Below are 25,619 nucleotides of genomic sequence, written 5' to 3'. Positions count from 1 at the left end.
TGAAGCCTTCAGTCCGCTTGCACTGCACTTTCCAACTGGATTAAGTTGGAAGGTGCATTCTTTAGCGTGTGTGATCACAGCCTCTGTCTCGCTTGCCACAGGCACACAACCGCGCCGAGGGACCTGGGGCAGGCGGCGCTTGCAGACCCAGCCGCAACTTTGCAAAGGGGGCAAAGCCCAACTTTCGAGGCAATGGACCTAGACGGCAGCGGCAGTGAGCTCCTAGGTGCCTGCCGCCCTACGGCTGGTTGTGCAAAGGAATACACGCACACGCTCATTCACTTACAAACCGGTGGCCCTGCAGATACCGCTGCCTGACTTGCAACCCCGGACGATGCAAACTTGCCGGGGAGTGTAAATGGGCTTTTTGCATTGCAAGAAACTGGAGGGTAAGTGTCCCAGAAGCAACTTTTTTTTTTTTTTTTGCAAAGGATAAACTCCACCCCAACTCAGAAAACCTCGAGATTTTGCAAGAACTAACCGGAGGGGGGAGAGCAAATACGACGAGTTCAAGGAAACTTTCCTGCGCGTTTTAAACTTTGACCAAAAAAAAAAAAAGTCGGAACACGTGGCTTGTTATCCAATGAAAGAGCAGGGATCTTTTACACTTTGGAAGGGCGGGAGCGATGTATTCATCATTCCCCCCCCACACACACACACACCACGACATGCAGCAACTGAGCAAAGGCAGGGAGCCCCGTCGACCCCCCCTTCCCCGGCCGTGCTTACTCTCGAGTAAAACGCGTCCAGGAGGACGGCCCTTGCAAGAGATCACAGGGCTCGCCCCTGTTACCCTTGAAGTCAAAAGAGACGGAGGAATCGGCAAATTTCAATAGGATGTTGCCCCCCCCCCAAAATAATTCAGGACCTGCAATATTTCCCCAGTCGTCCTAAGGGGCCAATATCTTGCCTTTTTTCCAGCACTGAGGTTACTTATTGCATAAACGCCCCCCCCCCTTGGAAGATGCCCGCGGGATATGAAGAGGCAATCCACAGCTGAGAGCGAAACAGAAAAACGGGGTGGGATGAGGCGTGGGGGGCGGGGGGCGGGATAGGAAAAAACCGATTAAGAATTCGTGAATGCAGTTGGCAGACTTCAAAGTGATCCTTCTGTTGTCTGCCATTAGGAGCTTCACACCAAGACTGTCACAAAGCTCTCTTGGAAAGGGGGGGGGGGGGGGACGGCAGCTTAGATACCCCATCCTTTAAAAAAAATGAATGACACCCATTATGAGAAGGGGCTTTTCAAGACCCCACGAAAAGCTTTTAAAGCTTTGAAGTTATCTGACATTTTACCCTCTTCTCACTCCCCCCCCCCCCGCAACAACATAATCCAGCAGTGCTGATCCGAAGAGTATAGTAATAAAAGCAAGGCGACGGGGAGGAATGCAACGTCTCTGTTTGGAAATGCTTGAACGTCCTCTGCGCGGATATGCATACAGTTCACCGTCTGGGTCTCAGCACCCCAGGTCGCGAGCCGAGAGACTATTCGGTTTTATCAACCACACAGGATCCATCAAGAGAAGGACGGCTAGAGATGGACTCAGAAGCGCAGTCCACACCGGAAAGTCGGTCCGCATGCGCCTCAATCCCAAACCGCTTTCCCTTCCATCCGCCCTGCTCCTCTCGAACCCAGAACCGCCACCTTCCTTGCCTCTGTCTGCAGCTTACCCTTTGGCAAACATCCCCACCACCTCCAACAACTGAAGTGTGTGGCTGTGTGTTGCCTTCTTTGCAAGCCAGGCATTCAGGGAGAGAGGAGGGGAAAGAGAGAGAAGTTCAGTGCTGGAGGAAGGGAGAAATAAAATCAGAACAAAGGGTACAGCTAATGAGGACAATTAAATTAATTATGGTAAAGGAGATGAAATTCTCTCTCTCTCTGTGGTCTTCTCTCCTCCCCCCCCCCCTTCTGCATTCACCATCCCTCCCCACCAGTATGTAGGATCTGCTACCCCTCGCTGGCAAAACTGCGCCTCGGTAATTCATGGCAACTGATTAGGGCATCTATGCAAATCTTTGTTTAAATCATTCACCTAATTAAATGATGGGATTATTCTTCTGCCTACGGTGACATCATGCACAGTAATTAGTACTCTATTTGGACTGTGGCAATAAGATACCCCGGTGTCAACACCAGCCTGTGAGAGACATTAAGCACTTTGTCACTTTGAAAATGTGTGTGTGTGTGTGTGTGGAACAAACAGCTCCTCATCTAATTGTAATCCTTCAGTACCCCCCACCCCACCACCAATCAAGGGCTCTCTCTCTCTTTCTCAAATAATATATATATATAAAAAACTTGGTGAGTAATATGCCAAACCACATGTGTAAAGGAATAAAATAGAATGGTTAACATTCAGCTCCACGCCATTCATTTCCCCCTAAAATGTAATGATAATTAGATGGGTCATAAAATGCTCTTCTTTTCATTATGACTGATGAAATGCATTAAAGCTGACAGGGTATTACCTGACAGTAATTAGGTTTTGTCATGAATTAAATTATTTGAAAGCAGGCTCTCTCCCTCTCTTGCTCTTTCTTTCTCTCCCCCCCCAAATCATGCAATATACAGCTAGATTTTTTTTTCCAAGGGGGGGAATCTACAATGCTGTAATGAAGTTTAAAAAAAGAGGGGGAAATACAGCATTCCCCCCAATTTTCTTAGGAATTATTTCAGCAGCAGTGCTTGGTGTATGTGTGTATGGGGGGGGGATGATGCAAAGAGAGAAATGAGGGGTGGCTGGAGAAAGCGTGGCGAAGGCAGAGAAGTTGCCACTTTGCCAAAGCACTTTGCTCAGAAGTGGTCGCCAGCCAAGTGGAGGATGAAAATATCCTAGAAAGCAGGAACCCATTCCCCCCCCCCAAACACAAAAAAGAGAAAAGGAAGAGACCGAAGGCAAAAGAGAGATTTGGTGAACAAGAGCTGGGATTAATCACCTTCTGCCTGCACTTTGGCGACAAGAGCCATTAACCCTTCCTAAACTCTAAGACTTATTTTGCTTCTCTCTAACCACCCCCCCCCCTTCGCCTTCCTAAGCAGTGAAGCCCAAGATCTCCCCCCCCCAAAAAAAAATTAATATAATTTGGTGTTATTGTTTACTTAGGTTATGGCTGAAACCCCAACCAAACAGCTCCTTCATTTCCAGTGCCAGAAGACAGGAGAGAGGAAAAATTAGATGTGAATATTTTTGTTAAAGCTTTAGAAAGGGGGGGGGGGGTTGTCTCTTTTTTAAAGTCAGAATGTGGCTTTTCAGAGACCCGTTCTTCCCTTTGCACTTGTCTAAAAACCCACTTAACATTTTTCTCCCCTCTTGGATTCACAAGAGTTCTTTTCACTGGTATTTAAAAGTGGGGAAACCGACAGAGATAATAACTTACCTTTATGCAAGAAAAGCCTTCTCGGGCGAAAAAACAACCAAAAGGTGTTTAAAAAAAATCTTCAGGTTTCACAGCTTGGACACTTTTGTCCTCTAACAATAAGAATTAAAAAGGAAAAAAAAAACAGTTTTGGGGAAGCGCATATGCCTGCCCCACTGATCAGGAATCTTTATAGTCCCAGAGAGCGATGGTTTGGTAGGCTATAATGCCTTTTACGGTAGAGCAAGAAGACCAAAAATTTTCAAAGGGGGAAATATGTAAAAATCCTTCCCCCCCCCTTAAAAAACAGAACAAAACAAACTCAGTTCAAGAGGGAAAAACCATTCTTGAGCTCCATTTTTTTCTCCCCCCTAAGCTTGAAATTTCAGCAGCATCAGATAAGCCTAACCCTGCCTCTCTCTCTCTTTTTCTGCCTTTCTCTGTCTTCTTTCCCCCCCTTGCCTGCTTCACTTTCTTCCCCCAACCAAACACACACACCGCTGCGAAAAACCTGAGTGGGCCAGCTCTCCTCCTTCAGTATTTAAACACCTCCACCAGGTCCCTAGTTAGCAGCTCTCTTCAGCTTATCCAAGGAGCTGACAAGTACGGTTAGAGGAGCCTGTACATGTTGCTCTAATGGACCTCATTAAGTTCTACTTACAGATGTTCTCTTAACATAATTGATCTGCGGTGAGTTGAGAGGACGGCAACTTATTCCCTAGCCCCCAATTATGGTTGGGTAATTAGATCCCCAACCTCCAATTTTTCACATTCACCCTTCTAACATCCCAAAATATCAAAGTATCTCTTTCTCACCAAAGACACCCCTCCCTCCCCTTACCGGACTGCACTCCACTCACTCTATTGACAGTTAGATCCACGCTAACCTTTGTAGTGACGCCAGTTTTAATGGTGCATTCAGTCCATTGACAGAACTCCTGGTTCCCCCCCCTTTCCTCTCCACCTCTCCCTCCCCTTTTTCTTTCCTTTTCCCCTTCTTCTTCTTCTTCTTCATCTTCTTCTTCTTCGTCTTCTTTTTTTTTTAACCCTCAGAAACAAAAGGGTAAAAAAAAAAACCTAGGAAAGAAAACCCTAGCTTGTATAGTTTGTACTTTTGATAAAAGGTTCTACTGATGGGCTTTGGCAGTAGAGGTTCTGTTCTAATGTCTTTTTATCTGAATTAATTCCTCAGATGAAAACTTTAAGGAACAATGAAGAAGAGAGGTAGTGCTCTGAACCTGTGAGAAGTGTGAGGGGGGGGAGGGAGAGAGAAATTACATCGCACACCTGGGACAGATGAAGCCAAACTAGTGCTTTTATAATGCCAATCAGCAGGGCTGTTATCATGCCTCTAATTAGGAAAGCAGCCTAAAACAGAGAGCACTTGGGAAATGGTAATGTTATGGTTTTGCACTTAAAAGGGAGACATTTCCTGCGCTGTAAGGATCCAGGATTGGGGCTGACAAGTCCTTTAATTAATGGCAGGATTCCCTGCGTGTTCAAGTTGGGAGTACATGTTTCAATTCATAAAAGTGGACAAAGGGGGCTATTTGGGGAGGAGAGGGTGGGTGGGGGGGGAGTGTGTATGAAGAAGGCAACAGAAGAGAGAAAGAGAGGACGTGGGAGGGGGAAAAAATAGTCCATTAGTTTGAAGGAGAACAGAGTTCACAAGCTACCTTTATTTTATCCCCCCAAGGATTCGACGCAGAGCTGCAGTGAGTTGTTTGCAGCGGATTTGAAAGCTACGGCAGCAAAGAAGGCCCAAGCTATCAGGCAAACAAAAAGTTTTGGGAGAGTTGCGCATTTGGAATCTGAGAATGCCGCACTTCTGTGGACTTGTCTCCAACTTTCTTCTTGGAAGCATGCCTGTTCCGTATGAAAACTGGAGCCAGCAGAGGGGGCTCCTAGAACCCCCATCTGTGAAGTCTGAACAGCTCTCCCCCCACCCAGCTGTGTGAACTGTTGACTCCTCTCTTGAAATAAGGGCCGAGGCGTTGCCATTTTGTGCAGGACCTGTGGCCGCCTATGTTCATCAAGGGACATGGTTGTCTGCATTGATTGCTGGGAGGAAAAGGATTTGTCCCAGATGCGCAGGTTTTCCTTCATGCAGTTGCCTGGATCACAGCATAGCTTTGTACTGTTCAGTGATCCGGACATATTATGTACCGCAGTGCAATGCCAGTCTGAAAAGTGGATGGGTTGCTATATGCAAACCATGATCCATTCTTGGTCTTGAGTTCCAAAAACACCTTTCTTCCCACGAGCACTATGGAACTGGAGTGCAAAACTGAACATCTTCACCTGTTTAGCCATGTTTGATCCAAGGTGGGTTGAAGGCTCACCATTCCAGTGGCATCCAAATATCAATTTTTTGTTATTGTGACCACTGTAGGCACATTTTGACTTCCAAGGCTTGGGTACTCTGTTTACCCATAAGTCAGCTCAGTGGTTTGCACCCAGATGATCCCAAGTTTTACTAGCGTTGCTAGTTAAAAGTATTTCCAGTCTCAGGAAAGACCCTCTCTACTGCAAACCATAGGTAGACAATACCAAACTAGATAGACCAGGGGTGTAAAACATGCAACCCAGGGGCCAAATCAGGCCCCTGGAGGGCTCCTATCAGGCCCCCAAGCAACTGGCTGTCATCTGCTTTCTTCTCCTTCTCTCTTGCTTCCTTCTGCATCACATATTGCTTTGCCAGGCTTGCTCAATCACATAGGAGCTACAGAGCAAAGCCTTTATATTTTTCCATTGGCTGAGGCTTGTGGAGGAAGAGCTTGTTTTGCCAGGCTCTCTCAATTGCACAGCAGAGCTACTGAGCCAACCCGCTCTTCTTTCTATTGGCTGAGACTCCTCCCCCTCCCAGTCCCCTGGGAAGGAAGGAAAGAGCCAGAGCTTCCTTTGCCCAGTTCCCTAGATCCCATGGGAGAAATACAAAGAAAGCACCTTTAAGACCAACACGTGCTAATGTTTTGAACATGTTTTAAGTGGGTTTCTTAAAAATCTTTAATTGTTTGTCTGTGTCCTTTTTAAAGTTTATGTATCAGCTACCTAATCTTATAATCTAATAATCTAATCTAATAAGAACAGTCCGATGCTGCAAAGAACAATACTGCATTGGAACGTGGAATGTAAGATCTATGAATCAAGGTATGCTAGATGTGGTCAAACAAGAGATGGCGAGACTGAACATCGACATCTTGGGAATCAGTGAACTAAAATGGATGGGAATGGGTGAATTTAACTCAGAGGATCACTACATCTATTATTGTGAGCAAGAGTCCCATAGAAGAAATGGTGTGGCCTTTATAGTTAACAAGAGAGTGAGGAAGGCAGTAATGGGATACAATCTCAAAAATGACAGAATGATCTCGGTCCGTATCCAAGGCAAACCATTCAATATCATAGTAATACAAGTATATGCCCCAACCACTGATGCAGAAGAGGCTGAAGTGGACCAGTTCTATGAAGATCTACAACACCTTCTAGAATTCACACCAAAAAAAGATGTCCTCATCATAGGGGACTGGAATGCCAAAGAGAAAGTCAAAAGGTGACCGGAATAACTCACAAGTTTGACCTTGGAGAACAAAATGAAGCCAGGCAAAGACTAATAGAGTTTTGTCAAGAGAACAAGCTGGTCATAGCGAACACCCTCTTCCAACAACCTAAAAGGTGACTCTACATGTGGACATCACCTGATGGGCAACACAGAAATCAGATTGATTATATACTCTGCAGTCAAAGATGGAGAAGCTCTTTGCAGTCAGCAAAAGCAAGACCTGGAGCTGACTGCAGCTCAGATCATGAGCTACTCATCACATAATTCAGGCTTAAATGGAAGAAAACTGGGGAGGCCATCCCTTATGAATATACAGTGGAGGTGAAGAATAGGTTTAAGGAACTAGAGTTGATAGACAGAGTGCCTGAAGAACTATGGACGGAGGTTCATGACATTGTACAGAAGGCAGCAATCAGGACCATCCCAAAGAAAAAGAAATGCAAGAAAACAAAGTGGCTGTCTGACGAGGCTTTACAAATAGCTGAGGAAAGAAGGAAAGCGAAAGGCAAAGCTGAAAAGGAAAGATTCACCCAACTGAATGAAGATTTCCAGAGAACAGCAAGGAGAGATAAGGAGGCCTTCCTGAAGGAACAATGCAAAGCAATAGAGGAAAATAATAGAATGGGAAGGACAAGAGATCTATTCAAGAAAATTGGAGAAATCAAGGGAACGTTTTGTGCAAAGATGGCCATGATAAAGGACAAAAATGGTAGGGACCTAACAGAAGCAGAAGAGATCAGGAAGCGGTGGCAAGAATAACACAGAAGAATTACACAAGAAGGATCTCAATGTCCCGGATAACCATGACAGTGAATCGATGACCTTGAGCCAGACATCCTGGAAAGTGAAGTCAAATTGGCTTTAGAAAGCATTACTAACAACGAAGTGAGGGGAGGTGATGGTATGCCAGTTGAGCTATTCAGAGTCCTAAAAGATGATGCTGTTAAAGTGATGCACACATTATGTCAACAAATTTGGAAAACACAACAGTGACCACAGGATTGGAAAAGATCAGTTTATATTCCAATCCCAAAGAAGGGTAATGCCAAGGAATGTTCAAATTGTCGTACCATTGCACTCATTTCACATGCCAGCAAGGTCATACTAAAGATCCTACAAGCTAGGCTTCAGCAGTATGTAGATCAGGAACTACCAGAAGTTCAAGCTGGGTTTCAGAGAGGTAGAGGAACTAGAGATCAAATTGCCAACATTCGATGTATTATGGAGAAAGCACGGGAGTATCAGAAAAACGTCTATTTCTGTTTCATTGACTATGCTAAAGCCTTTGATTGTGTGGATCACAACAAACTGTGGCAAGTCCCTAAAGAGATGGGAGTACCAGACCACCTCACATGTCTCCTGAGAAACCTGTATAAAGGTCAAGAAGCAAGTGTCAGAACGGGATATGGAACAACTGATTAGTTTAGAATAGGAAAAGGAGTTCGACAAGGATGTATATTGTCACCTGCTTATTTAATTTATATGCAGAGTACATCATGCAGAATGCTGGCCTGGATGAAGCACAAGCCGGAATTAAGATTGCCGGGAAAAACATCAACAATCTCAGATATGCAGATGACACTACTCTAATGGCAGAAAGTGAGGAGGACCTAAAGAACCTCTTGTTGAGGGTGAAAGAGGAGAGCACAAAAGTAGGATTGAAACTCAACATCAAAAAAACTAAGATCGTGGCATCTGGCCCCTTCACACCTTGGCAAATAGAAGGGGAAGACATGGAAGTAGTGACAGACTTCACATTTCTGGGATCTAAGATCATTGCAGATGGTGACTGTAGCCATGAAATTAAAAGATGTTTGCTCCTTGGAAGGACAGCTATGGCGAACCTGGGCAGTATAATAAAAAGTAGAGACATCACCCTGCCAACAAAAGTCTGTATAGTCAAAGTGATGGTATTCCCAGTAGTAATGTATGGCTGTGAGAGTTGGACCATAAGGAAGGCTGAGCGCAGAAGAATAGATGCTTTTGAGATGTGGTGCTGGAGAAGACTCTTGAGAGTCCCTTGGACTGCAAAGAAGATCCAATCAGTCAGTCCTAAGGGAAATCAACCCTGACTGTTCCCTGGAAGGTCAGATGCTGAAGCTGAAGCTCAAATACTTTGGCCACCAAATGAGAAGGGAGCACTCACTGGAGAAGACCCTGATGCTGGGAAACACAGAAGGCAAAAGAAGAAGGGGATGGCAAAAGATGAGATTGCTGGACAGCGTTACTGATGTAACAAACATGAATTTGAGCAGACTTCGGAGGATGGTGGAAGACAGGAGGGGCTGGCACGACTTTGTCCAGTTGGACTTGACTGTGCAACTGAACAACAACAACAACAGGTACACACATGTCCCAGCCTGACATGGCATGGCCCGGCCCAACAAGGTCTCATTTGTGTCTGATCTGCCCCTCATAACAAATGAGGGCCAAATTATCTCTCAACACCCCTGAGATAGACCAATGGAGATTGTTCATTCCCATGATCTTCACAGTGCCTATCATATCATTGACATGAAGTTATCATCATTTAGCAACTAAGGCCCCAGAAGATGCTGACAAGAGGAATGTTATTTAACGGTGTGATCTGCAGTCATTTAAAAAAGCGACCGCTTGCACATTGAAGCCGATTTATACATGCCGCAAATTATATAAGCCATACTGCCAGCTCGAAGAGCCCCGTGCCGCAGAGTGGTAAAGCTGCAGTTCTGCAGTCGGAGCCTTCTGCTCACAACCTGAGTTCAATCCCAGCAGAAGCTGGTTCAGGTAGCCGGCTTAAGGTTGACTCGGCCTTCCATCCTTCTGAGGTTGATAAAATGGGTACCCAGCTGGCTGAGGGAAAAGTGTAGATGACTGGGGAAGGCAATGGCAAACCAGCCTGTAAAAAGTCTGCTGTGAAAACGTTGTGAAAGCAACGTCACCCCCAGAGAAAATGACTGATGCGTGCACAGGGGACTACCTTTTTAAATGCCAGCTGAGAGAACAGCTCATCATCTGGATTCTCATCACTCTGTTACACAGCACTTGAAAGTCCTGAGTGTCTCCATTTGAATGCCTGGTGGTGTCATCGAGGAATGAGCACGCAGGTATGAACTATACCCAAGGCTGTATTCTAAGCTATCAGTGCAACTGGAGTATGGTGTGCAGTTCTGGAGGCCTCACTTCAAGAAGGATGTGGACACAATGGAGGGGGTGCAGTGGAGAGTGACAAAGATGACGACGGGCCGGAGACCAAGACCTGTGAGGAAAGGCTGAGGGACTTGGGAATGTTCAGTCTGGAGAAGAGGAGGCCGAGGGAGGACGATTGTTCTCTTTTGAGTATTTGAATGGTTGTCTCTTAGAGCTGTTCCTGTTGGCAGTAGACGAGAGGAATCACAATAATGGGTCTAAATTACAGGTAGGAAGGCACCCGCTGGATATTAGGAAAAGCTTTTTAAAAGTTGTTCAACAGCGGAATCAGCTACTGAGGGAGGTGGTGTGCTCCCCTCACTGGCAGTCTTTATGCAGCTGCTAGGCAAACACTGGACAGGGATACTCTAGGCCAGTGGCCCCCAACCTTTTTGGCCCCAGTGCCAGCCCGCCCACTGCAGCCCCAGGGCCGACAGGGTGGGGGCATGCTATTCGTCCTACCCCTCCCCATTTTCCTCTCCCTCGTTTCCTCCCACACAGCCTCGGCACCCCCCGTTTTCATGATTTTAAGGCTGGTGAAGGGGCCGTGAAGCGCCTCCCAGGCCTCCGCTCCCACAGCCGATCAGGTGATCGAAGGGGAAAACGCAGCAGCAGTGGTGAGCGACGCTGCTGCTGCGTTTTCCCCGCTAGTTACCTGATTGGCTGGGGGGGTCGGTCTGGGAGGCGCTTCTTGGCCTCATCCCTGACCTTAAAATGATGAGAATGAGGGGTGGAGGAGGTGCCAGGGGCAGGGCAGTGAGGCTGCACAGGGGGAGTGGTGAGGCTGCGTGCCCCATTGGAAACAGGATGCAGCCCGGTACGAGTCCCCAGTCCGGGGGCTGGGAACCCCTGCTCTAGGCTGATCCTGCATTGAGCAGGGGGTTGGATTAGATGGCCTGTCTGGCCCCTTCCAACTCTGTGATTCTATTATTCTAATGGATACCCGGTAATCCTCAACTGATTTATCCGAGTGGGCGGCCATGTTGGTCTGAAGCAGTAGAACAAAGTAGGAGTCCATTAGCACCTTTAAGACCAACAAAGTTTTATTCAGAATGTAAGCTTTTGTGTGCTCCAAGCACACTTCATCAAACAAGGAGGTTCAACTTGACTCCTGCTTTGTTCCTCAACGGATTTGGTGAGGGATGTTTTGTCTTGTAAATGGTTCCTGCATGGTTAGAGTAATATGTAGACTAAACCTCAAAACATGGGAATCAATTGCAGGGGCGCCCACTCATGGTACTGCAAACCCAAGGGATGGGCAGGGTGTGAAGACCCATGCAATTAGACCATGCAGTTGGGTCATTAAACTGTTAACTCCATTGGATGAAATCTACTTACAGAATAATGGCTCCTACAGGCATCTATTTTTACCACAAGCAGAACCATGCTCAGTGAAATGAGGTACAGAATTGTGTTCATATTCATTTGTTCAAAAATTGAGAGAAGCACACTTGAACGCTCAAAAAAACATACTTATCTATCAGGCACTTAAAATTGTCCTAAATTGTATTGCAAATGTTTTGCTGATGGACGCTCTTACAGCATTCTTCAGAGCTATCCCAGTGCCTTTGTTCTACCCAACCTGTGTGACAAAAAAAGTATAAAAGAGGTGGTTCTTTGATAGTCTCTGTCGTAAGAAGAGCCCTGCTGGATCAGACCAGTGGTCCATCTACTCAAGTATTCAGACTTTCCTATGTCCCTAGTGGCTGCAGTTGGAACTGCACTTTATAAATAAAAGGGAAGATGTTCGGCTGGAGGCAGCAGGATGATGCTGACCTTGAGGGCCCCTATCAGAGGGGGGGATTTTGAATCCCAGTCCCTGCTGCCAATTATGCAACTGGCATGACGAATTTAACCAGCACTCCACTGAAATTGATCACCCTGTCACTACTTATGTTTTAAAAATTTACCCCTCAGAAAATGGCACAGTAGGCAAAGGGAAGGATTAAATAAAAGTTGTTTTATTATAAACAACTGGCAGGGAAGGGGGTTAATATTTACATAGATATTTGGGCTTTAGAGGATGGAAACAGACATTTAAAGCTGCACACAGCACACTTCTGAGGTGACTGGCTACACGTGTCACAGTGTTTCCCTGAAAGTTGCTTCACTTTCCCTAAAGGTTTCAAGTATCTTCCTGGTTTAACTTTTGACAACTGGACTATATTTCTAGTTAACATTGTCACTTCACAATTTCACACAGACTTGAGTTCCCTGTACTTTGTCCTACTGGGTAAAAGACCAAGGTCTCTGCACTAGGCCTTCTCCTAGTGGCACGATCATTACTATCTGCCTGATCAGACTAGTAACCTGGGTGTTGGATTCCTTTTGAGGACCTTGTACTGTCGTCTCAAAATCACTTTTCCAAAGCCTGATCTGCCAGCCTATCAGCCCCGCTTTGGACACTAAGTTTCATAAAAAGGACTGTTTACTGCCTCAAGATTTGCTTATTTGAATGACAAATACAGTTGAGAATTGAAGATGGAGCCTAGGATGGACATGGACCTAGTGGGGTACAGTGCCATAGAGTCCAGGTGTAAATTTGGGGGATCCCCAGGTCCCTCCTGGAGGCTGGCATCCCTAACAGCATGCCAAAACTCTTTGACTGCGGCAAAAGACTGTGACTATCCCAAAAGATAGCGTAGGTTCAGGAAATAGTATGAGCAAGGCTTTTTTTTTTGGTAGAACTCATTTGCATATGAGGCCACCCCCCCTGATGTCACCATTGTTTTATACAGGCCTTTCTTTGTAGAAAAGGCCCAGCAGGAACTTATTGGCATATTAGGCCACACCCCTGATGCAAGCCAGCTGGAACTGCATTCCTGTGCGTTCCTGTTAAAAAAAAAAAAAAAGCCCTGCTTAGCTCAGCAAAGCAGAAGAGAACATGGAAAGCAGGCAGTTAGGGAAATGCTGCTCCAGTTCGGGTTCAGAACCAGAGCAGAACCTCAGTGTGAAAACAGCAATGCTTTACACAACTCCTGGCGACACTGGAATGCATCTGCTACTAAAGGATCAAAGCATTCTTCTGTGTGCAATGCATGTGTCCATGTGGCTGCTATGCACATCTGGTAGTGGTGGTGGTGGTGGGGAAATCACACGCAACAAGCTTAATCTTCTATTTTAGAAACTGCCAAGTTATAACAAACAGCTGAAGAAAGAAGTGCAGGAGCTTGTAACAACAACAGCGAATAACCTTTCACGGCAAGAAAACTGGGACAATGACAGTTTACAGAGCAGCCCAAAGTGACTCCTAATGAATCGAGCAAACTTCTGAAGGAGGAGAGTTAAGAGAGTTCACCAAAACACCATTCAAAGACTTAAAATCATAGCATATGACAAAAGCGCGAGTAGGGGGGAAAGAAACCACTTTAAAACGCTGCCATTTTTCTAAATGGCCTTTTCACCTCCTCCTCTACATCTGTGGATATTAAAGAAACTCACTTGTTCACGGGGGGGGGGGGGGGGGGAAGAAACCTGGAGATTTAAGATCCGCAGCAAACAAAGCAGTTGCAGACCTGAGACCATTTCACTGGTGTGCTGCTCTGTGTTTGAAAGGTATTCAGGTTCACAGGTTAGCCTGATCTCTCGGAAGCTAAGCAGGGTTGGCCCTGGTTAGTACTTGAATGGGGGACAACCAGTGCTTTTTTGGTAGCAGGAACTCCTTTGCATATTAGGCCACACCCCCTTGATGTAGCCAATCTTCTTGGAGTTTACAGTAGACCCTGCACTAGGAGCCCTGTAAGCAATTGGAGGTTTGGCTACATCAGGGGGGTGTGACCTAACATGCAAAGGAGCTCCTGCTACCAAAAAACCCCTGGAGACAACTGAGTTCGCTGTGCAGAGGCAGGCAATGGCAAACTACCTTTGTTCCTATGGGCTCCCTAATGGCAATGGTGAATCACCTCTGTCCCTATGGGGTCGTCGTGAGTCGGCTGTGACTTGATGGAACTTTCCACCACCAAAGAGAGCATGGCAATAGATAGTTATAATCAGGGCTCACTTTGTAGCTGGAGCTCCTTTGGATATTAGGCCACACCCCCATGAGGTAGCCAATCCCCCAAGAGCTTCCAGTAGGCCCTGTAAGCTCTTGGAGGATTGGCTACATCATGGGGGTGTGGCCTAATATGCAAAGGAGCTCCTGCTACAAAGTGAGCACTGGTTAGAATGTCATTGTCCTGACCTGGATGGCCCATACTAGCCTAATCTTGTCAGCCCTTGGAAGCTAAGTAGGGTTGGCCCAGGTGAGTAATTGGATGGGAGACTGCCAAGGAAGTCCAGGGTCACTATGCAGAAAGCAGGCAATGGCAAACCGCTTCAGTTTGTGTCTTACTTTGAAAACTGGACGCAGTTGTCATAAGTCAGCTGCAACTTGCCAGGTCTCACCTGGGTCCTGGTGGGGGGGGATCTTCTTCGTGGTGCAATGACATCACCTGGAAGTGATGTTATTGCACTGGGAACGTCATGGGGGGACGCTCTAGCACTTTAGGAAAAACTCTATGATTACCATAGAAATTTTTCTCCAAATGCCAGAGCGTCGTCCCTCCCCCCCCCCCATTCTTGTAGTGCGGTAACATCATTTCCAGGTAATGTCATTCCACAGGGCACACTGTGGTGTGCCGGTGCTCTTCGGGGTGGGGCTCCCTCTGCTGGCCAGTTCTGTGGCAGTGGGTTGGAGGCCCTGAAATTGGGGGAACCCCTGGACGCAGCTGGAGACTGGGAACCCTACCTTTCCACCATCAGGTTCGCAGCTTATTCCAGGGGTGGCCAAATTTGCTTAAAGTAAGAGACCACATAAAATAAATGTCAGATGTTTTGAGAGCCACAAGATATGAACATAAGATGTTTGAGAGCCACAAGACTTGAACGTCAGATGTTTAAAAGCAGGAAAGAAGGAAGGCAAATAGATGGAGGGAGGGTGGAAAGAAAGCAACTTTAAATACATTCTCCAAGCTGCCAACTGGCTTAGCTTGGAGAGGTGATTTAAAGTGAGAAATGCCTTCGCCAAGTTGGCAGATGGGGTGGTGGGGGCTGCAAGAGCCACACAGTATGTGTGAAAGAGCCACATGTGGCTCCCAAGCCACAGTTTGGCCACCCTTGGCTTAGTCCCATCTGTGCTGATTTGGAAGAAGCTCCACAGAGTCCTGTGGGACTCTCTCACAGCTCAGTGGGCTGAGGAAAAAAACAATCCTAAGTAACGAGATGCATCCTTCTAAGATGACAGAAACGGGTGGAATTCTAGCAGGAACCCATTTGCATATTAGGCCAACCGCCCCCCCCCCCAATGTAGCCAATCCTCCAAGAGCTTACAAAAAACAGCCTTGTAAGCTCTTGGAGGATTGGCTACATCATGGGGATGTGGCCTAATATGCAAATGGGTTCCTGCGAGAATTCCACCCCTGGATAGAAGCAAAGGTTGCTTAGGACTGCATGGCAAATCATTTTCTTGTCCTCCAACCAGTGGCCCAAAGAAACGGCACAATAACCTCCTCCTTAGGAGGCCACCTGCCTGCCATTTTGTTCATCTAGAATGGGCCCACATGAATCAATTTTTTTGTGGGGGTGGGGGGAGCCAACTATTCACCGAATGGAGTTGCCTTAGCACACAGACACCGCACGTTTTTGTTGTGTCACACAAGAGGTACATAGAGGAAAATGGATTGTTTTTGAGGGTTTTTGTTGTCGTTCTGGCTGCTTGGACTCCCAAATCATCAGGAATTTCCCAACTAGGGTTGCCAAGTCCAATTCAAGAACTATCTGGGGACTTTGGGGGTGGAGCCAGGAGACATTGGGGGCAGAGCCAGGAGCAAGGTTGTGAGAAGCACAACTGAACTCCAAAGGGAGTTCTGGCCATCCCATTTAAAGGGACAGCACACCTTTTTAAATGCCTTCCCTCCATTGGAAATAATGAAGGATAGGGGCACCTTCTTTGGGGGCTCATAAAATTGGACCTCCCTGGTTCAATCTTTTTGAAACTTGGGGGTATGTGTTTGGGGGAGTAGCATTGGATGCTATACTAAAAATGCGGTGCATCTACCTCAAAAAACAGCCCCCTCAGAGCCCCAGATACCCACAGATAAATTCTCCTCTGGAAATAAGTCTGCATAGGGAATAATAGAGTTCCCAGCAGACATTTCCCTCCCCTCTGCCTGCTTTCTGATGACCCTGAAGCAGGGGGAGGGCCTCCAAAACAGGGGATCCCCTGCCCCCACCTGGGGATTGGCAACCCTATTCCCAACGCAGAGGTGGCAACCCTGTGTTCAATGTGTGACAATGTGAAGCCTGGAGTGCTGATTAGTCTGCGTCGTGGTTCACGTTGATGTTGACGTGACATTCAGGGCTGAAGGGAAAGCGGACGTTATGGCAAATCAAGTTCAGTGTTGGTAAGTGTAAGGTGACGCACACTGGGACAGAAGGTCCCAACTGCAACTATAGGCTAACAGGGACCGAACTTGCTGAGACTGAAAGGGAAAAAAGATCTTGGGGTTGTAGTAGACAGCTCAATGAAAGTGTCAACCCAGTGTGCCGCAGAGGTGAAAAAGGCAAACTCTGTGTTAGGGATTATTCAGAAAGGGATTGAGAATAAAATGGCCAATATCTGGTCAACATTTTTGTTGTTCAGTTGCACAGTCAAGTCCGATTCTTTGCGAACCCATGGACCAAGTCATGCCAGGCCCTCCTGTCCTCCACCATCCTCCAAAGTCTGCTCAAATTCGTGTTAGTCACATCGCTAACGCTGTCCAGCCATCTCATCTTTTGCCATCTCCTTTCTTTGCCTTCTGTCTTTCCCAGCATCAGGATCTTCTCCAGGGAGTGCTCCCTTCTCATTTGATGGCCAAAGTATTTGAGCTTCAGCTTCAGCATCTGACCTTCCAGGGAACAGTCTGGGTTGATTTCCCTTAGGACTGACTGATTTGATCTTCTTGCAGTCCAAGGGACTCTCAAGAGTCTTCTCCAGGGAGTGCTCCCTTCTCATTTGATGGCCAAAGTATTTGAGCTTCAGCTTCAGCATCTGACCTTCCAGGGAACAGTCAGGGTTGATTTCCCTTAGGACTGACTGATTGGATCGTCTTGCAGTCCAAGGGACTCTCAAGAGTCTTCTCCAGCACCACAGCTCAAAAGCATCTGCGCTCGGCCTTCCTTATGGTACAGCTCTCACAGCCATACATTACTCCTGGGAATACCATCGCTTTGACTATATGGACTTTTGTAGGCAGGTTGATGTCTCTGCTTTTTATTATTATACTGCCTAGGATTGCCATAGCTGTCCTCCAGGTTTATAAAATGATGTATGGGATTGAGAAAGCTGACAAAGAGGACTTTTTCTGCCTTCTTCAAAATACTAGATCTCAAGGGCATCCGATGAAACTGATGTGCAGTAGATTCAAGATGGACAAAAGGAGAGTGATTAAAATGTGGGATTCACTGCCAGAAGATGTAGCGATGGCCACAGGAATAAACAGTTCCAAAAGAGGATTAGATAGATTCATGGAGGAGAGGTCTATCAATGGCTACTAGCCACAGTAACTGAGGGGAACCCCCACATTCAGAGTCAATCAACCCCTGAATCCCAGAGCAAGGAGGCAACATCAGGGGAAGGTCTCAAACTCCATGACCTGTTGTTGGCCCTCCCAAGAGGAACCAGTTGGCTGCTATGTGAGACAAGATGCTGGGCCAGATGGATCACTGGTCTGATACAGCAGGGCTCTTCATGTTCTTATTCATGTTGGAGAAAGGAGCAGGCCTCAGATTCTGCAGGAGCTCACAGGAGCACAGCTCCTGAACCTTTCTGAGAGTTCCCCCTCTTCCTCCCCACCTACCCTGTCCATTAAATAGTAGGTGCAGCTGCATAATAATCCCTGGATTATGAGAGCGGGCAGCCAGCCAACCACCAGGGGCTTTGCCATGACCCCAGCAGCCCTCATTAACCCCTGGAGAAGCCTACACCACCCTTTCTCCCCTTTTTATGTGATTTTTGGCGGCAGGTGGCTTTCTGGCCTTTTGACTAGGGGGGCGGGGTGGACCAGGAGAGCCCCAGGTAAGTGAGGCCTGCTTGGCTGGCTGGATCTCTAGCCAGCCAAACAGGCCTTGCTCGCCCAGGGCGCTCTTTTCTTGTGTCGGGTTGCTTTTGGCTGTGGGGCATACGCTAATGAGTTATGCTAATGAGCTCCACTACCTATTTTTCAACAAAACGACCCCTGGTAAGGAGGAACCATGGCAAATAAGTTCCAGATGTCCCTGACTTACCAACTGTGACAACGAGACCAACCGTTGATTGAATGGTGTTGGGTCTTGGAATGAATCCTTTCTCCCCGTGATGCCCGGGTTCTGCAGGACAGATGCAACAAGATCGTCACCTTTCTCGTAATGCTTTGTTGTTTTATTTCTGTCATCACATTGTATGTTTGAGCCATTGCAGAGATTAACTGTTTCTTTGGTAATTGCATTTAGCAAATAGATTGCCTTTTATGTTTACTGTTGGGTTTCATTTGAAGTGCACTTTCCCTTTCTCTGGCATATCAAAGAGAATCGGTGGGCTTTAATTGGGCTCTCCCTGGGCTCATGAGCGGGCTTGCCAGACTCAGCTTTCTGAGCTCTCTTACCTGTACTAAAAAGGCCATGAAGCATGCGGTTCTGGCTGTGGTTGCATTCTGCTCAGCCTTTCCACTGGCGTAGACCCATTCCTTGGCAAGAGAAACTAATAGTTCCACGAGACCCGTGCTTTGCCAAAAGGGGCCGGGGAGCACGAAGAATCTATTGTTTTCGCCTTATGCTGGAACAGACGTATTTGGCTTCTTCCAACTCCACATTGCTGGGGAACTTCACTTTCAATATTTCAGCGTAAAGGGCAGTGTTTTTAAAACAATTGGGAAAAGGGCTACTCTGTGGTTGATGTGAAACGGTCTTCAAACTCAGAAGCACAATGAAAACCAAAGGAGGCCTTATGGAAAAGATCACAGACTGTATTTAACAATCAGAAATTAACCCCAAACAAACTTCTCAGAAACATGGCTTCCTTTGCTGAATTGATTTCCTCTAATAACATCAGTTTCCACAATTCCACTTATTCCAGCATGCTTTACCTCTAATTTTCAACATACATTCATGCATTTTCACGCGTTTTCACACATCACACGCATCTCACACATTTTCCATGTGGGCTTCTTTCTGTATGGGCTTTTTCTCCATGTTGGTTTATTTCCATGTGGGCATTTTTCCGTGTGGGCATTTTTCCATATGGGCTTTTTCCCTGGGTTTTTTTTTCACTGAACCCTCCGACAAATAATCATCCAGCCATGTTTTGAACACTGCCAATGAAGGGAAGCTCACCTCCTTCCTAGGCAGCTGGTTCCACCTCTGAACTACTCTGACTGTAAAAATATTTTTCCTAATATCCAGCCGGTACTTTTCTGCTTGTAATTTGAGCCCATTGCTTTGGGTCCTATCCTCATCTGCCAACTGGAACAGCTCCTTGCCCTTCTTTTTTTTAAAAAAAATTGAAGTATTTGAATCTTGCTTCCATATAACTCCTTGCCCTCCTCTAAATGACAGCCTTTCAAATATTTAAAGAGAGCAGTCGTGTCCCCCCTCAATCTCCTCTTCTCCAGACTGAACATTCCCAAGGCCCTCAGCCTTTCCTCATGGGGTTCTTCCTCCAGGCTCTTGATCATCCTTGTTGCTCTTTTCTGCACCCGCTTGATTTTGTCCACATCATTTTTGAAATGAGGCCTCCAGAACTGCAAACCGTATTCCAGGTGTGGCCTGACCAAGGTGGTATACCAGGAGATCATAGCTCCGCTGTATACTGCCTTGGTCAGGCCACACCTGGAATACTGTATGCAGTATTCCAGAATCTCACCCAGGCTGATTCCGCACTAAGGTTGCTCCAGGGCAGGCTTCTGTTTCTCTCTGGAGCAAGTTGGCAATTTCACACCAGCTGCTCCACGCCACCATTTTGCCCTGGAGCAACCCATGATTTGCTGTGGAGCAGCGTAAACCTGAAAAAACAGGTTTATGCTGCTCCACAGCAAATTGTGGGTTGCCCCAGGACAAAATGGCACGGAGCAGCTGGTGAGAAACCACTAGCTTGACTGGGGAGAAACAGAAGCCTGCCTTGGAGCAACCTTAGTGCGGAATCAGCCCCAGTGTCCTTGGGAAGAAGAAGAAGACGAAATTGGATTTATATCCCGCTCTGGAGAGCCAGTTTGATGTAGTGGTTAAGTGTGCGGACTCTTATCTGGGAGAACCGGGTTTGATTCCCCACTCCTCCACTTGCACCTGCTAGCATGGCCTTGGGTCAGCCATAGCCCTGGCAGAGGTTGTCCTTGAAAAGGGCAGCTGCTGTGAGAGCCCTCTCTAGCCGCACTCACCTCACAGGGTGTCTGTTGTGGGGGAGGAAGGTAAAGGAGATTGTGAGCCGCTCTGAGACTCTTTGGAGTGGAGGGCGGGATATAAATCCAATATCTTCTTCTTTACTCAATCTCAGAGTGGCTTACAATTTCCTTTATCTTCCTCCCCCACAACAGACACCCTGTGAGGTGGATGGGGCTGAGAGAGCTCTCCCAGAAGCTGCCCTTTCGAGGACAAGCTCTGTGAGAGCTATGGCTGACCCCAGGCCATTCCAGCAGGTGCAAGTGGAGGAGTGGGGGAATCAAACCCGGTTCTCCCAGATAAGAGTCCATGCACTTAACCACTACACCCAACTGGCTCTCTTAATACCTTGCATGCTCAATTAAAGGCTAGCCCAACCTCAGAAGCAAAGTAGGGTCAGCTCAGATTTGTACTTGGATGGGAGACCACCAAAGAAGTCCAGGATTGCTACACAGAGGCAGGCAAGGGCTCTCGCCCTGAAAACCTGCAATTTGACGGCACTTTCCACCATGCTTGATTAAAGTATTTGAGCTTGCATGTATTCAGACAGGCCGTATTCTGCTGGGTATCCAGCAGCTGCTGCTCAGATTGGAGTTTACTGAGCTAAATGGATTAACAATATGATTCAACATATGGAAACTTTATGTATTTTAGGGTTGCCACTTTCTAGGTAAAGGGCTGCAGTTCGGTACTAGCACATGTGACTTGGTTGCCAAAGTCCTCAGGATCCATTGCCGGCAGGGCTTTTTTTGTAGCAGGAACTCCTTTGCATTTTAGGCTACATCCCTCCCACCCCCACCCCTGATGTAGCCAATCCTCCAGGAGCTTACAGGGCTCTTTTTATAGGGTCTATTGCAAGCTCTTGGGGGATTGGCTACATCAGGAGGGTGTAGCCTAATATGCAAAGGAGTTCCTGCTACAAAAAAAAGCCCTGATTCCTGGTATCTCTAGTTAAAGAACCTCAGGTTGAAGATGCTGAGAAAGTTCTTTCTCTGTCTGAAACGGCTTTACTGCACTCAGTTTTAGCAGTAGGCCAGCTTCTTAATTGCATTAGTTTTTCCCCTCCTTTTTTTTTTTTGCCAATCTTTGCTCTCCCATTTGTTCTTAAGTTTCCCTCCTACTTTTTTTCAGACCACAGCTTTTTTTAAAAAAAGTGGATAGAGTGGCTCTTTTATTGCTCTATAGAATATGCAAAACAGAACTTTCAAGAAGTAAGGAATTCTATTGCAGCTTTTAATGTTATTTGTAAGTTTGTAAATAGTTTATTGCATATTTACTGCATACTGTTGGTTTTTTGTAATTTTTGCAATCTGCCTTAAGTCAAGAAGAAGAAGAGAAAGAAGAGGAGGAGAAGGAGGAAGAAGAAGAAGAAAGGGAGGAGAAGATATTAGATTTGTATCCTGCTCTTCGTTCTGAATCTCAGAGCAGCTTACAGTCTCCTTTACCCTTCTCCCCTACAACAAACACCCTGTGGGGTAGGTGGGGCTGAGAGAGCTTTCTCAGAAGCTGCCCTTTCAAGGACAACTCTGCAAGAGCTATGGCTGACCCAAGGCCATTCCAGCAGCTGCAACTGGAGGAGTGGGGACTAAAACCCGGTCCTCCCAGATAAGAGTCCGCGCACTTAACCACTACACCAAAGGAGGAGGAGTTGGTTTTATACCCCACCCTTGACTTAGAATCTCAGAGCAGCTTACAATCTCCTTCCCTTCCTCTCCACACAGCAGTTACCTTGTGTGGAAGGTGGGGCTGAGAGTGCTCTGAGAGAGAGGAGTGGTGAATCAAACCTGGTTCTCCAGATTAGAGTCTGCCACTACCCCACAGCTACTTCTCTAGATGAACTAATAAAGTGTGTATATATAATAGATAAATACATGAAATGATATTTCCCAACACCCTATTTCAGGGGTCCTCATTGCCACCTTTCCTGGTGCCCACCAAGTGTTTTTAGGAAGCGGGCAAGGCTGCTGATTGTGAATTCAAAGGCATCCTGTTAAACAGAACTTCTGCCTTAAATGTTGAAGGGTTACTTTACTATAAGAGCTATGTGCGACTTCATTCCCTGACATTTTGTTCTTGGTTCCACCTGCTGCGGAAGCCATTTTGTTGTTGCGTCCACCAACTTGGGTCAGAATTCAAAAGGCGCCCATAGACTCAAAAACAGTTGGGGACCCCTGCTCCCTATAAATGGCGCTTATTTTAAGTCAGTTTCTTATCCCAAATTTCCTCTTTGGGGCTTTACAGATTTCTCATTGAATTTCCACAGTTTAAAAACTTACGAACGTTATTTCCCTTCAGTGGTGTTCAAACTGTTTGGTGCCTCTTTTTTTTATTATTATTAATATACATGTAACTGCAGGGGAGGAAAAGCCTGTGTTGATTCATAAAGTAGATATTTCTGCTAGAAATTCTACACCGTCACCTGCATTTTTATAATTCTAAGTGGTGTGTTTATTTATTGAAATTTGCAACCCACCAAGGGCAGATTAATCTCTGGGGAAGGTTCGCGGGGGAGGGGAAGAGACTGCATTTGAGGGGGAGGGAAACACATCCTGGTTTGTTGATAAGAGAATGCTGATTTAAAGCATACTTGGTAGAACACTTGTGTGATAAAAGTGAATTCTGCCATGGAAACACCTCTGCCTGAGTGCATAATTCTCTGCGCAGGGCGCTACTGTAGCTCCTTCTCATCCTAAAGCTAAAGTAGCAGCCTTATACAGACAAGTATTGGGAGATCAGCAAGCTCACTGAGTGAAGGAAGTGTTGGAGTGATTGACTCAGCTTGCCTGGACATTGGGGAACGGCACGCTACATTACTCTAAGCGTGTTGCAGGGGTGGAATTCTAGCAGGAGCTCCTTTGCATATTAGGCCACACACCCCTGATGTAACCAATCCTCCAAGACCTTACAAAAAAGAGCCTTGTAAGCTCTTGGAGGACTGGCTACATCAGGGGTGTGTGGCCTAATATGCAAAGGAGCTCCTGCTAGAATTCCACCCCTGTGTATAGGTGTCATCTCCTTGAATGGAATGCCTCTCTTCAAATCAAGGGGGGAGCTGCCCTATGAAGAAGATGATGATGAAGAAGAAGATATTGGATTTATATCCCGCCAATATATATACTGGATTTATATCGGAGTCTCAGAGCAGCTCACAATCACCTTTATCTTCCTCCTCCACAACAGACACCCTGTGAGGTGGGTGAGGCTGAGAGAGCTCTCCCAGAAGCTGCCCTTTCAAGGACAACTCCTGCGAAAGCTATGGCTGACCCAAAGCCATTCCAGCAGGTGCAAGTGGAGGAGTGGGGAATCAAACTCGGTTCTCCCAGATAAGAGTCTGTGCACTTAATCATGACACCAAACTGGTTCTCTTCTCTCTCCTGCTCTTTGTCCTCTCCCTCTGAACATGGCCTTCCATGGAGATACATGTTTTTTGCAGGTCTCTCCTGTAGACAGAATGCCCTCATGCTCTCACACAGGTGATACTGGACAAGCTGGCCATTTGTGATAGGGAAAGGACACTTTAGATTAGGCTTCTTTCTCTTCTTTTGGCTGCAACTTGAATGTGAATAAATGTAAGTTTACATTTTTTTGCAATATACTTCTTGGGAGCTTTATTTACTGCATGAATTCACTGCATCCAGGAACGCCCCCCAAATACCCCTGCCAGTGAGAAGGAGAGGGCCTTTCAGGTCTATTGTCAAGCTGATAACAATCTTTGCATGGAGAGAGGTTAGCCCACACCACACCCCATGGTTTGTCCATACTTGTCCCCAGGGGTGGAATTCTAGCAGGAGCTCCTTTGCATATTAGGCCACACATCCTTGATGTAGCCAATCCTCGAAGAGCTTACAAGGTTCTTTTTTGTAAGCTCTTAAAGGATTGGCTATATCTGGGGTGTGTGGCCTAATATGCAAAGGAGCTTCTACTAGAATTCCATCCATGCTTGTCCTTCCCTTCTTAGGGGGATCTTTCATTTCTCTATCCACTCCCCATTATAATGTCCCATGCAAATGCCTCAATTTCATTAAACTACAGTTGACCTGGACAGGCTGGCTTATGGTTCCCAGTCCCCATATCCAGGTGGGGGATTCCCCAATTTCCAGTGCTCCTTCCTGCCAGTTGGCCAGCTGGAGGAAACCGTGCCCCCCACAGCCAATGTTCCCTCTAAGCTGCAGAGTCTTGTGAGCAAAAATTCTACTTTGTGAGCTACTGGCATTAAAGTTGTGAGCTGCTGCATAAATTAGTGTGCTCTGGGGTTATCCTTCCTGAGCTAAGACAAAAATGTGTGAACTGAAGGCTAAAAATATGTGAGCTAGCTCACGCTAACTCAGCTTAGAGGGAAGACTGCCCACAGCCACTTCATATGGGATGTTCCCCAACATGATGACATCATGTGGAAATGACATCATCACATCAGGGACACTGCACAATTCCGCTCTGGCTCTTGGGCAAAACTCTATGGTTTATGGGTGATTTTACCATAGAGCTTTGCCCTCAAACCAGAACATTGCCATGCTGTCCCCAACATGAGGTGGGGACTTCTGCATGACTTCATTGCATCCAGAAACAACCCCCCAAATACCCCTGCCAGTGCGAAGGTAGGACCTGGCAACCCTAAGTCAGTTGCTATCCTTTGTCTTGTCCTTTGTCATTTTCTTACCCCTATTTCCTCTAATCTTGATCTTCCTCACAAACCCTGCTATGTCTTTCCTCATCTGCATGTAAGTCAGGTGGCAGCTCGAGACAGAGCTTTGTCAGTGGTAGCACCTCAGCTCTAGAATGCCCTCCCCCTTGATATACCCTACACCAGGACTGGCCAACGGTAACTCTCCAGATGTTTTTTGCCTACAACTCCCATCAGCCCCAGCCATTGGCCATGCTGGCTGGGGCTGATGGGAGTTGTAGGCAAAAAACATCTGGAGAGCTACCATTGGCCACCCCTGCCCTACTCTTTCAGGACAAAATATTTCTGTTTTTGTAAGGCTTGTAAGACTACACTGTTTCAGTTAGCATTTAACTGAAATGCTGACCACCACCACTGAGACTCTTAACCCAATGAACGCTTAAGATAATTGAACGCCATCTTAAATCTGTATCGAAACTAGCACCAAATTATTTTTTTACTGTTTAATGCTTTTAATGTAATTTTTTTTAATTGTAAGCTAAG

The 25,619-nt window shown here is 46.5% G+C and overlaps 1 protein-coding gene across 2 annotated transcripts in view; it reads right to left on the bottom strand.

The window, feature by feature from the left end:
• Positions 1-25,619, bottom strand: part of LMO3 (LIM domain only 3) — a 322,118-nt gene that overhangs the window by 142,073 nt on the left and 154,426 nt on the right. Inside the window, exon 1 of one of the 2 annotated variants that reach the window (XM_060245870.1) lies at positions 3,379-3,421. The exons of the other annotated variant lie outside the window; for it this stretch is intronic. The gene's annotated coding sequence lies outside the window, so the exon portion shown is untranslated. Of the gene's footprint in view, positions 1-3,378; positions 3,422-25,619 lie in introns of those variants that run through there. 2 annotated transcript variants of the gene reach the window in all.

Source organism: Heteronotia binoei, chromosome 8 (genome assembly GCF_032191835.1).
Source record: "Heteronotia binoei isolate CCM8104 ecotype False Entrance Well chromosome 8, APGP_CSIRO_Hbin_v1, whole genome shotgun sequence".
Taxonomy (NCBI): domain Eukaryota; kingdom Metazoa; phylum Chordata; class Lepidosauria; order Squamata; family Gekkonidae; genus Heteronotia; species Heteronotia binoei.
Note: the sequence above shows the minus strand (reverse complement) of the source record. Positions and strands in the feature narration are given on the sequence as shown.